The 13,444-nt window shown below is 37.0% G+C and overlaps 1 long non-coding RNA gene across 1 annotated transcript in view; it reads right to left on the bottom strand.

The window, feature by feature from the left end:
- Window positions 1-12,539, bottom strand: part of LOC138153708 (uncharacterized) — a 32,896-nt gene extending 20,357 nt beyond the window's left edge. The window contains exons 1-2 of the long non-coding RNA XR_011166434.1: window positions 11,130-12,539; window positions 10,698-10,933 (exon numbers count right to left, since the gene is read on the bottom strand). This is a non-coding gene — a long non-coding RNA (uncharacterized lncRNA). The remainder of the gene's footprint in view (window positions 1-10,697; window positions 10,934-11,129) is intronic.
- Window positions 12,540-13,444: the final 905 nt, after the last annotated feature.

Here is a 13,444-nt window from a genome sequence, read left to right as displayed (position 1 = left end):
CCCTGCCTAGACCATTATGGCACTCTGCTACCTTCTTGTCTTTTGACTTGTCCTACTTCCAGGTGCCTAGCCTCCTGGAGATCACCTTAACTCATCCCTCAGTGATTAGTACATTGAAATCTGTAGGGAAAATATTTTGTTATTTATTAATATTATTTGAAAATAGCTTTGTGTGGTTAGACATTGTCTATACCAAAGTTTTAAGTGGAGGTCAGACTGACCTTGAGATGTTCCATGGAAGCCAGAGACCACCCCAAGGATTGATTTGGTTCCTTCTAAAACATTTGTGTTTTGGGTCTACCTGAAGCTTATGTTTTGATTTTGCCCAAATTATACTGAATTATGTATACTTACCTGCTGATATAAATCTCAATCTGTCTTTTTGCTGGAAACTAACTGCCAACATACAGCCAACTAGTCGCCTATCTTTATGCCTTTTCTTGAACTCCATAAGATATAAACCTCCCAGCGACTCAGAGAGGGACCCAGACATTTTCCTACCTGTCTTCTTTGCTGAACTGATAAAAATTTCATTCTAAAACTTTTTCAAGTTTGGGGATTTGTTCTCCACTAAGTGACCACATTATATTCTCCCTGTCCCAATGATTCTGATCTCTTGGTCCTCAATATATATTGTCATTTCTCTAACTCCCACTGTCTGCTCCTTTATTCCCAACTCCCTTAACCCACACAGCATACCACTCCAGATATTCCTTCCCCTTCTACTGTGCTCTCTGAAAAACCTGCTCTATAACTTACTTTGATCTATTTTTTCCCTTCTCTCTCCTTCTATTAGCCTACACTCATTGAGACCTGAATCCCTTTAATCACACCACATTCATGATCATCCTATCCAGAACTGCTTGTATTTTTCCTCATATTCTCGAAGTCAATGGTTCTGGTGGGACCTTTAAAATATTCCTTGCTACCTATGGCCACTTACAGACATGTTTTACCATCATCATTCAGCAACTTCTATGCCTTTGATATTTACTCTCTCTATATGCATATATGTATATCACCCAACTTTGGAGAGTACAGTTTCAGTAAAATGATAAGGAACTTGTCTTAGAAAACTTTCTCAAGGAGTTTAGTTACAAATGGGACGTGAGATAGAGGCCAATAGCTAGAGGAAATGAACGGATTGAGTGACCACTATTTTAAGGATAAGAAAGATGCAAACATGTTTGCAGGCAATACAACAGCAGTCAGCAGTCAATTAGTGAAGAGGTGGGGGTGCTACAGGGGTAATAAACTGAAGAAGATGGAATGGAGTGGAATCACTTGTGTGTGTAAAGGGGTTTGTCTATGAAAGAAAGGCAATCACTTCATAGAGGACACAGGTGAATATATACATGTATGTATATATGTATTTATATATACACACACATATAAAATCACCCAATCCAGATAATGGTAGCTGTTATCTACTGAACTCCAGGACAATATCCTTCCTTTCTCAATGAATTTAGCTGACTCATGGCTTTTCCTCATGCTAAGGAAACTCAACACACATATTGCTACTCCTTTGAGTACCCTAACTTCACAGTTCCTCAATTTAATCATTTTTATGACCTATTCCTTCATCCCACCTCAACTTCATGGAAAGATGTTTATAGCCTTCACCTTGCCATTACCCATGGATGTTCTATTTCTATGTTCATGAATTCTAAAATTCCTTTATCTGATCATAATGTTGTATAATTTTATCTTTCCCTCTGCCTCACAACCTCTAATCTTATTCTTCATCCTCATGATAACTTCAAATCCTTCCAGCTATCATTTTTTTTCACAGAATATCATCCCTGTCCTGACTATACTTTCTCATCTTGACATGGTGGTGAACCAGTTCAATTCTCTATTATTCCTCTACTCTTGAATCTTTTGACCATTTATTCTATTGCCAGTCTTTCCCTGCCAAGCATCAGCATTACATTATTCCCACCATCCACAGCTTTTATTTCTAATCACATGCTACTAAATAGAGTTATGGCAAAAAAAAGAAAGCACATTGACTAGATCCATTATGAATTCATTATATAATCTTAACTGGGTGCTTACTATGGTAAGGCAATTTTCTTAATCTTTCTGGCTGATTCAGTATCACACCCACCATAGCAGCTTTGACAAACCTTTTGATCCTCCTCAAACTTTTCCTGACACTCCATTCCTCCACCCTCTCAGCTGAGAACTTTACTTTAAAAAACATTAAAAGTAATGAAGTTGGGGCAGCTGGGTGGCACAGTGAATAGAGCACAGGCCTTAGAATCAGGAGGACCTAAGTTCAAATCCGGCCTCAGACACTTAACACAAAAGCCTAGCCCTGTGACCTTGGGCAAATCACGTAACCCCAATATCCCTCCCAAAAAAAAGCAAAAAAAAAAATTAATGAAGTCATTCATCAAGTGATCCTTCTTTTCACCTCATCTTTATATTACATCATTCAGATGCCTTCCCACCACTAATTCATTTGTGTGGGTCCTATATACCTGGGTCCCACGAGCTTGTTCCTATCTTTCTTATCCTTAAAGCAATGCTCACTCAATCCATTCATCTCCTCTAGCTATTGGCCTCAATCTCAATTCCCATTTGTAGCTAAACTCCTTGAGAAAGTTTTCTAAAACAAGTTCCTAATCATTTCACTGAAACTGTACTCTCCAAAGTTGCTAATAACTGTTTAAGTCCCAAATCTAATTGCCTTTTCTCAATCCTCATGTTTGTTTTCTTCTGTGAAGGCTTTGAAACTGTGGATCACCTTCTTCTCTTTAATACTCTCTGAACTCTAGGTCTCCATGATTCTGCTCTCCTCTGGTTTTCCTCATATATTTTTGGCCACTCAATCTCCTTTACTGGATATTCTTCAAGGTTGGACCCATCAGTATTGGGTATCCCCAAGTCTCTGTCCTGAGCTATCTTCTCTTCTCTATATAAACTATTTACCCATATATCACCCATAGATTCATTATTACCCCTATACGGATGATTCTCAAAACTATTTTTCAAGTTTTAATCTCTCTTTTGACCTCTAGACTCATATCTCCAACTGACTACTAGATATTTTAAACTGGATATTTCATGGACACATTAAACCCATGTCCCAAACCAAAAGTATTATATTCTCCAATTCTTAATCATTGCCTTTGCTAAACTTTAGTACTTTCAAGGGCATCACCATCCTCCCAGTGATCCAAACTTTAAACACAGATGTCATCCTTGTATCCTAACTCCCCACCCATATCCAACCTGCTGTCAGTTCCTGTTGATTTTACCTCCATATCTCTCACACATGTCTTCTCTTCTTTGATCTTCAACCACCCTGGCATACACCTTCATCACCTCACCCCTGGACTGTTGCATTAGATGTATGTTTAATTTCCCGGGCTCAAATCTCTTACCATTTCAGTCCATTATCCTCCCCACCCTAAGCTATCAAAGTTATCTTCCTAAAATGCAGGTCTGCCAAGTCACTGTCCTCTGTTCCCCCCACTCCATTCAATAAACTCCAGTGACTCCATAATACTTCCACAATCAAATACAACATCCTGTGTTTGCAGTTTAAAGCCTTTCACAACCTGGCCTCTTCCTATCTTACCAGTCTTCTTATACCTTATATCATTTTTTATACCCCATGATCCAGTAACACTGGTCTCCTTGCTATTCTGACTCCCTGAATTTTTACTGGTTGTTTGCCATCTCTGGAATCCTCTGCTTCCTTGTCTCCACCTCCTGGTTCCTCTGACTTCCTTCAGGTTTAGGCTAAAATCTCACTTTATGCAAGAAATCTTTCCTGATCCCTTTTAATATCAGTGCCTTCCATCTGAGATTCCTTTCAATTTTTTCTGTATATATCTCGGTTGTACATAGTTTTTTACATGTTTCCCCTATTAGAATGTGAGCAGGGACTGTTTTTGCCTTTCTTTGTCTCCATAGTGCTTAATACAGTGCCTAGCATATAGTAAGCCCTTAATAAGTGCTTATTGATTTGACTTTTCAGTCTCACTGCCCATCACTCGCCTTGACATACACTGTGGTTTAACCAAGTTAGTTTACTTATTTTCCCCTACTCGTGGCATTCTATTTGTTGTTTCCTTACCTTGAACAGGAGTTTTCCTAATTCATGCCTGAAATAGACTCCCCACTTCCTCTGCCTCTTAGAATCTCCAGAACGCTTTGATTCATTTTCTAATGTTTCTTCCTAAAAGGGACTTTTACTGATTCTGCCATTGCCCCTCCCAGCTTCTAATGCCCTACCCCTCAAATTACCTCATTTACTTTGTACATAGCTCTGTGCTGATATTCTGTTTCCTTCTATATAAGTTCCTTGAGGGCAAGGGCTATCTAATGCCTATGATCATATCCCCAGTGCCTGACATGTCAGGCAAATAATAGATGCCTAATAAATGTTTGCTAATTGATTGATCAATCTATACAAAGACTAAATCTACCACTTAGAAGTCGCTAGAACAATGTTCTAACCACTTGAGCTAATCAGTAATAAGAGGGCAATTGAGTGGGAGAGGTTTCCTTGTGGTTTGACATAAATCTTCACACAACATGGCTCTAAACCAAGTAATTGGGAGCCTGACATGGGTTTCTCAAGCTTGATTCCTTAAAAAAGTACATTTTCTATAATAATTCACTGAGCTATTTCCTCAGTAACGGCTCCTGGCCGGCCAACCCATATTCATAGATTATCCACATGGCGGCCCAGTGAGGAGGTCCTATCACTTCTCTGATGGATTAGCAAGGAAGAAGCCAAAACTGTCGCTGAAGTGATGTACTCCCATGGGGTTGGCTGGAGGGAACTCATTCATCTGAACCTTCCTAAGTTATAGCTTGGCTGTTTTTAATTACTATTTAGAAAGTAAGGCTAAGTTACTACCGCTAAACAAGGTCACTCACAGTATTCAACTTTTAATTGATGTGATAGAGCATCAGAGAGCAGGATGAAAGAGCAAACTTGGCTATTGGTAGAAAATTGCCCTCAGTCACATTCTTTTTAACCTTGCTGAATCGCTGTCCTTCACCAACATCCTACCCCTCCCACCCTCAGATACACAAATCCTTCTGTTTCTAGTGAGGGTTTTCAGGCATGTTCCAACTAATCAACAGTTCTGTGTTAAGCAATGACCATATTTTTATGGCAAGGTTAGGAACTCTGGATGATTTCCAGCTTTATTATGCATTACTCCCCTTCATATATTCAATGGCTCATTCAAATCGGCTGCTTTTATATTCCTCATACAGGAAAACTTTACTCCCATCTTTGGACTTTTGTCCTGCGCCATTCCTTCTTCCTAAAATGTACTCCTTCCTCACTTTGTCCTCTTAGAACTGAAGTATACTGGTAAATGTTTTACAATCAGGTTTCTGAAGGAAAAATATATGCTCTTCATACTTTAAATTTAATCTGCATTTTTAATGTTTGCTTCACTTTTTAAAGTCTGGACAATCAGCAAAACAATAAATCAAGTCTTGATTTGTAGCATTTGTTGATTTCTGAGGTGTAAATATCCACGCTGAAAATTTAACAATCAGCTAGTTCAATCTGGCCCCAGCACACTCCTGCTTGGAATCCCAAATTTTCTTGAAAAATAAAGCTTAAGAATCACCTTCTAAATGAGGTTTTTCTCATCCCTCTTGTCATTAGTGTTGTCCCTCCCAAAACTATCTTGGAATTTTTTTTTTTGTAATTATCCTGTATCTATTTCTGCCTGTACACATTGTCTCCCTTGATATAAGCTCCTTATTCGAAAGCAGTCTTCCTTTTTTTTTCTTTGTATCCTCAATTCCTAACAGTGCCTTACACACAGTAGATGCTTAATAAATGGTTTTTAATTGATTGTAGCATAGGTGAAAATCTAGTTTTTATCTTAGAAACCCTAAATGATATTGGGTTTCTTTTATTCCTACTGCTTTTTTTGCATTGATATGGTATATTTACTTTGGAGTGATTATCTTTGTTTAAAGAGCCAGGTGTTATGGATGCCAGAAAGGTTGACTTTCTTTATAGGGAATCACGTCAACTTTGGCCAGTCATTTCTAAGACAGGTAAAACGTATGTGAGAGCAGAAAGTTCAAAGTACTTAAATTCCACTACTTAGAGACCACATAAAAGCAATTCCCTCTTATTATCTTTCCCCAAAAGTTTACCCCTTGTCTGGCCTGTCCTATATCTGTTGAGGCCATCATTGCATCTTTGCACAAGAAAGAAGACAATGCAGTGTCTTTGCCTTTTCAATCTCATTCTACATCATTTTATCATCCACATTACTAAATATGATCTTCTTCACCAGCAGAGATCATTATACTTTTATAACTTAGCAGATAAGTCTTAGTGAAATGACTTGTCCAAGGTAAACAATTACTAAGCTATCTATACTCATTGGCTCCCCTTCCTCTCTCATCATTTGCTTTTAATTCCCTTTGATCTGGCTTTTAGGGTCATCACTTATTCAAACTGTTCTCACCAAAGCATCAGTGATCCCTTAATTGTAAAATCCTTACTAACAAATTCTCAATTATCATACTTTCTAAAGTACTCAGCACTGCTGACCACACTCTCCTCACTACCTTTTCTTTCTCCTCCCACATGCCTGACTGCTCCTTTTCAGCATTTCTTTGTTGGATGATCATCTGTTTTCCACATCCTAATTGGGTGTGTACCCCACGTCTCTCTCTTCTTTCTTCACATATCTTCCATGAGTTTAATTATTTTCTCCATGCAGATAACATTCAGATCAATATACCCAATCCCTTTCTCTAGTGAGTTCCATTTTTTCATCTCCAACTGACTATTAGATATTTCAAACTCAACATGTCCAAAACATATGTTATTACCTTTCCCCAAAAGCTTACCCCTTGTCTGTCCTACCCTATATCTGTTGAGGCTATCATTATTCTTTTAGTCACGCAAATTCACAATTTGGCATCATCTTTGATGTAGTATTTTCTCCTTTTCTTATACAGCATCAGTTGTTAAATTTTATTGATTTTTTTCTCTATAATATCTTTCACTTTTTGTAATTTCTCCCCTCCCATGGCCATCATCCTAATTCAAGCCCTCAATACGACTTAAATTATTTCAATAACACCTCTAATTATTCTCCCTGCCAAAGTGCTAAAGCAAAGGACTAAAAATGTCACTCCCCTGCTCAAAAAATTAAAAAAAAAAATAAAAGAAATCCAAGGGTTTTCTGTTATCTATAAGATAAATTATAGAAACAATCAGTAATTTCATTCAAGAGAATGATAATAATGAGACAACATATCAAAATCTGTGGGATGCATTAAAGGCAGTTCTTAGGGGAAGTTGTATATCCCTGAGTGCATACGTGATTAAATTAGAGAAAAGGGAGCTCAACGAATTGGGCATGCAATTAAAAAACCTAGAAAAAGAACAAATCCAAAATCCCCAATTAAATACTAAACTAGAAATATTGAAGACTAAAGGAGAGATTAATAAAATCGAAATTAAGAAAACTATTGAACTAATAAATAAAACCAAGAGCTGGTTTTATGAAAAAACCAACAAAATTGATAGACCCTTAGTCAATATGATAAAAAAAAAAAAGAAAGAAGAAAACCAAATTATGAGTATCAAAAATGAAAAGGGTGAATCTACCTCCAATGAAGAGGAAATCAAAACAATAATTAGAAATTATTTTTCCCAATTGTATGCACATAAATTTGACAATCTTAGGGAAATGGATGAATATTTAGATACATACAAGTTGCCCAGATTAACTGAAGAGGAAGTAAATTACTTAAATAATCCCATCTCAGAAAAAGAAATTGAACGAGCCATCAGTCACCTCCCTGGGAAAAAATCTCCAGGGCCAGATGGATTCACTAGTGAATTCTATCAAACATTTAAAGAACAATTGATTCCAATACTCTACAAATTATTTGGGAAAATTAGTGAAGAAGGAGTCCTACCAAATTCTTTTTATGACACAAATATGGTACTGATACCTAAATCAGGAAGAGATAAAACAGAGAAAAAAAATTATAGACCAATCTCCCTCATGAATATAGATGCAAAAATTCTAAATAAAATACTAGCCAAAAGACTACAGCAACTTATCTCAAGAATAATACACTTTGATCAGGTAGGATTCATTCCAGGAATGCAAGGATGGTTTAATATTAGGAAAACCATCAGTATAATTGAGCATATCAACAGTAAAACTAGCAGAAACCACATGATCATCTCAATAGATGCAGAAAAGGCTTTTGACAAAATACAACATCCATTCCTATTAAAAACATTAGAAAGTATAGGAATAAATGGAGCCTTCCTTAAAATAATAGGTAGCATCTATTTAAAGCCATCAGCAAGTATTATATGCAATGGGGAGAAGCTGGAAGCATTTCTCATAAGATCAGGGGTGAAACAAGGGTGTCCACTATCACCCCTCTTATTCAATCTGGTACTAGAAATGTTAGCAGTAGCAATTAGAGAAGAAAAAGAAATCAAAGGAATCAAGTTAGGCAAAGAATAGACCAAGCTATCACTCTTCGCAGATGATATGATGATATGCTTAGAGAATCCTAGAGAATCAAGTAAAAAACTGCTTGAGACAATAAATAAATTTGGCAAAGTTGCAGGATATAAAATAAACCCACATAAATCCTCGGCATTACTATATATTTCCAATGAAACTCAACAGCAAGAAGTAGAAAGAGAAATCCCATTTAAAGTTACTGTAGACATTATAAAATATTTGGGAATCTACCTGCCAAAACAAACCCAGGACCTGTATGATCATAACTACCAAACACTTTTCACACAAATAAAGTCAGATCTAACTAATTGGAAAAATATCAATTGCTCATGGCTGGGTCGAGCTAATATAATAAAAATGACAATTTTACCTAAATTAAATTATATATTTAGTGCCATACCAATTAATTTACCAAAAAAACTACTTTATAGAGTTAGAAAAAATAGTAACAAAATTCATCTGGAAGAATAAACGGTCCAGAATATCAAGGGAATTAATGAAAAAAAAATGCTAGGGAAGGTGGACTAGCTTTACCAGATTTCAATCTGTACTATAAAGCAGCAGTCATCAAAACTACTTGGTACTGGCTTAGGAATAGAGGAGTGGATCAATGGAATAGATTAGGCACACGAGATTCAGAAGTCAACGACTACAGTAATGTATTGTTTGATAAACCCCCAGACCCTGGTTTTTGGGATAAGAACTCACTATTTGACAAAAACTGCTGGGAAAACTGGAATATAGTATGGCAGAAACTGGACATAGACCATTATCTAACACCATATACCAAAATCAAGTCTAAATGGGTTCATGATCTAGGTATAAAGGTTGATACTGTAAGCAGTCTGCTAAAACAAGGAATAGTTTACCTATCAGACTTGTGGAGAGGGAATGACTTTATGACAAAACAGGAATTAAAGAACATTATAAAATGTAAAATGGATAATTTTGACTACATGAAATTGAAAAGTTTCTGTACAAATAAAGCCAATGTAACCAAGATTAGGAGGGAGGTGGGAAATTGGGAAAGAATCTTTACAACCTATGTCTCTGACAAAGGACTCCTCTCTAAAATATACAGAGAACTGAGTCAAATTTATAAGAATACAAGTCATTCCCCAATTGATAAATGGTCAAAGGATATGAACAGGCAGTTTTCAGAGAAAGAAATTAAAGCTATCTATAAGCACATGAAGAAATGCTCTAATTCACTATTGATTAGAGAAATGCAAATCAAAACAACTCTGAGGTACCACATCTCACCAGTTAGATTGGCTAAGATGACAAAACAGGAAAATGACAAATGCTGGAGAGGATGTGGGCAAACGGGAACACTAATGCATTGTTGGTGGAGTTGTGAACTAATCCAGCCTTTCTGGAAAGCAATCTGGAACTATGCCCAAAGGGCTATAAATACTTTCATACCCTTTGATCCAGCAATACCACTCCTAGGGTTATATCCCAAAGAGATCATAGAAATGGGAGAAAGACCCATATGTACAAAAATGTTTATAGCAGCTCTTTTTGTTGTGGCAAAGAATTGGAAATTAAGGGGGTGTCCATCAATTGGGGAATGGCTGAACAAGTTGTGGTATATGCATGTTATGGAATATTATTGCACTATAAGAAACGGGGAGCAGGCGGTCTTCATATTTACCTGGAGAGGCTTAAAAGAACTGATGCTGAGTGAGAAGAGTAGAACCAGGAGGAATTTGTACACAATTACAGACACAATGTATGTGTGATGACCAAGTTTGATAGACTGGACTCTTCTCAACAATGCAGGGATATAAGTCAATCCCAAAAGACGCATGATGGAGAGAAAAACGTGCATCCAGAGAAAGAACTAGAAAGAACTAAATTTATATCCAGGTGGAAGCAAAATACCTGATCTTTTTCGTTCTCTTATTTGATTTTATGTCCTCTTTACCATTTTTCATTCCAGCTGGTATAATCCATCCTTATAACCTGACCATTGTATAATGTGAAAGTATTTACAGATCCTATACTTGATTATAAGACGCCATGGAGGGGGGAGGGGAAGGAGGGGGACAAAATGTGAAATTCAAGCAACTGTGGAATTGAATCCTGTAAACTAAAAGGAAACAAACAAATTAATAAATTAAAAATTGAATTAAAAAAATAACATACAAATTCTTTGTATGATATTTAAGGTCCTTCAAAACTTACCTTTCCAATGATATTATGTATAATACCCCTTCACATACTCTATACTCCAGCCAGACTGGTATCATGAACACAGGTTTTGAGGCAAATGGGGTTTTTGTAGATTATATAATTTAATTTGTTCATTTTATAGATGAGGAAACTGGAGTACAGACTGTCTTCCATGCCTTGAATGTTCTCCCTCTTCACATTTCCTTTTAAAATCCAAAATTTCCTTCACAGTGAAACCCAACTGACATCTGAAATAGGAAAATCATATTTTAGTAAGTTAATTCGGCCTCTTATGAGAACCTAACCCCTGAATGAACCCCTGCCTTTGGCTCAGGAGCAAACATGCTGACTTTATGCCTAAAAGTTCCAGAACTAGTCACTCCCAGGAACACAAGTCCGCAAGGGGGAACTGACTACTCCCCCTGGCGCACGTATTAATCTTACCAGGTTGTTCCTGTTCCAAACTGTCAAAACACGATGGAATAAGGAACTTAGGAGAAACGTAGCAACTAGCCTTGCCGAGTACAGTTAGCTGTGTGCCTTCTTTGTTCTCGACCCTTGAAAACCCCTGCTTCCAACTGCGTCTTTGGAATCTCACCCATGGAGAGTAGCTCTGCCTGGGACCCTCCCATTCGGGACTCAGAGGCTGTACCCCGGGATTCCCCAGCCACGCTGATCGAGAGTTGGCGCTCCCCCGAATTGGTGATGTTTTCTTTCTCTCCTCTTACTATTCTTACTTCTTATTTTAGTTACGCTTGCTTTAATTGTGCTAGGAATAATGCATTGCTGATGCCGATTCAAGCTTCCTTGTTTCTATGTTCAATAAAACTCCTTCCTCTCTTAAGACTGTGTCATTTGTAGGTGCGAATCCGAAACCCCTTAATAAAATTTCAAAACAACATCCCACAGAAGGCCTTTCCTTATTCTCTATCTAGAAGTGACTCTCCTCCAAAATTAAATTTTATCTATTTTATCTATTAAATTTATCTATCTATTACCTATTTTATCTATGTTGGGGGGAATGGAGGTGGGAGTGTTTATATGTATATGTATATACACACATATATTTGTATGTATATGCATACCTCTGTGTGTGTGTACTTCTCTTATAGGAAGTAAGGTCCTTGAAGGCAGGAATTGTTTTCTTTTAGGTTTTGTATCATCACAGCATAGCACAGTATCTGGCATATAGTAAGCACTTAATAAATTCTTAATGTTTTTTTTTTTTTTAAGTCCCAAAGGCAGGATTTGAAACTAATTTTTCCCTATAACAAGCCTAGCACTATATTCGCTGTGCCAGGTTGCCTCTCTGTAATACAGAAGTCTATTCAGATAAAATATTTTTTTTTTAAATGCCAGCTGGTAATGATGATGAAACCTGAAATGGTTAATGAAGACTTCATGGAGTAGGTAAGACATGAACTGGGTCTTGAAGAATGGGTAGGGATTATAAGCACAGAGAGATAGTCTCACAGTTCTTGAGATCTCTCCATTTTGGAGAACCTTGCCCAAACTCTGGTATAATAATAAGAGAAAGCGTAACTCCATCCACCTCACCACTAGATTCTTTGGTTACTGCAGCAATCTCCTAACTCTTTTCACAAACTCCGGTCTCTGCCATTGTCTCCTCTTCCTTGTGCTTTAGTCGTAACTAGCAATTTAACCTAAACATCAAAGCTAACTTAGCTTCCTAAAACACAGTTTGTATCATGCCAATCCCTTGCTCAAAACTGTCAAAGGAAGTTCATTGCTTAAGAAATCTAGGAAGTGTGGTGAAATACAAAGATCATTAAAATCAGCATCAGAAGATCTGGGTTTAAGTGCCAGCTCTGTTCTTGATCAAATGTGTGGCTATCATGATCTCTCTAAGCTTCTATTTCCTTCTCTGAAGGAAAAAAAAAAACAGGAAAAAATCATTTCAACAATACTTAGCCCAAAGGGTGTGTATGTGTGTGTGTGTGTCAGCAGAATATTTTGTCAATTTTGAAGTACCATATAAATAAACATAAGCTCTTATTAAAAAATCAAGTCTAAATTCTATAGCCTGACTTTCCTAATCCTCCATAATCTGGTCCCAAGCTATTTCTTCAAATTTTTCTTTCTACTCTTGTGTGTGAACCTTCATTCTATACAAATTAGTAAAATCACTGTCTCCTGAAATGCCTCATACACACACATACATACACTAGAGAGAGAGAGAGAGAGAGAGAGAGAGATTAGCACTTCTGTATCTTTGTTCCAATCTAGTTCAATGCAAAAGAAACAGACACATGTATACATACATATATACAAATACGGGTCCACATATGAGCCAGTCGCATGGGTGATCACTAGGGATACAAAGATAAAACAAACCAATAACAACAAATACCTTGCCCATAAGGTGCTTACATACTACTAGAAGAATACAATATGTGGGTAAGTAAGTATATACATGATCATTTAAGGGGAAAAAAAATGAGCACAAGCAGCTATCATATGAGCAAAGTTCTTCATAGGAGGCGGCCTATATACAAAACCTAGCTGTTGTCTATGTTTGGGATGTTGCCCTTCTCCCAGCCATGAAATTAAATCATGTCACCTTCCTCTAGGAAATCTCACATGTTTACTACAGGCCTCCTTAGTGTCTTCCCTCTCCTTCTAATTACCATGGTACTTATTGATCATGTTACTTATTTGGTGCTTACCATGTACTGTAATTCATCGTAAGTTAACTTTACTGTCCCTCTGCTCCACTGAACTAAACTGGATGTTACTTA

Source organism: Petaurus breviceps, unplaced genomic scaffold (genome assembly GCF_028583685.1).
Source record: "Petaurus breviceps papuanus isolate PSGF00001 unplaced genomic scaffold, PetGlider_PUasm1.0 151, whole genome shotgun sequence".
NCBI classification, from domain to species: domain Eukaryota; kingdom Metazoa; phylum Chordata; class Mammalia; order Diprotodontia; family Petauridae; genus Petaurus; species Petaurus breviceps.
The sequence above is the reverse complement of the archived record's forward strand: the minus strand, read 5'-3'. Positions and strand labels throughout refer to the sequence as shown.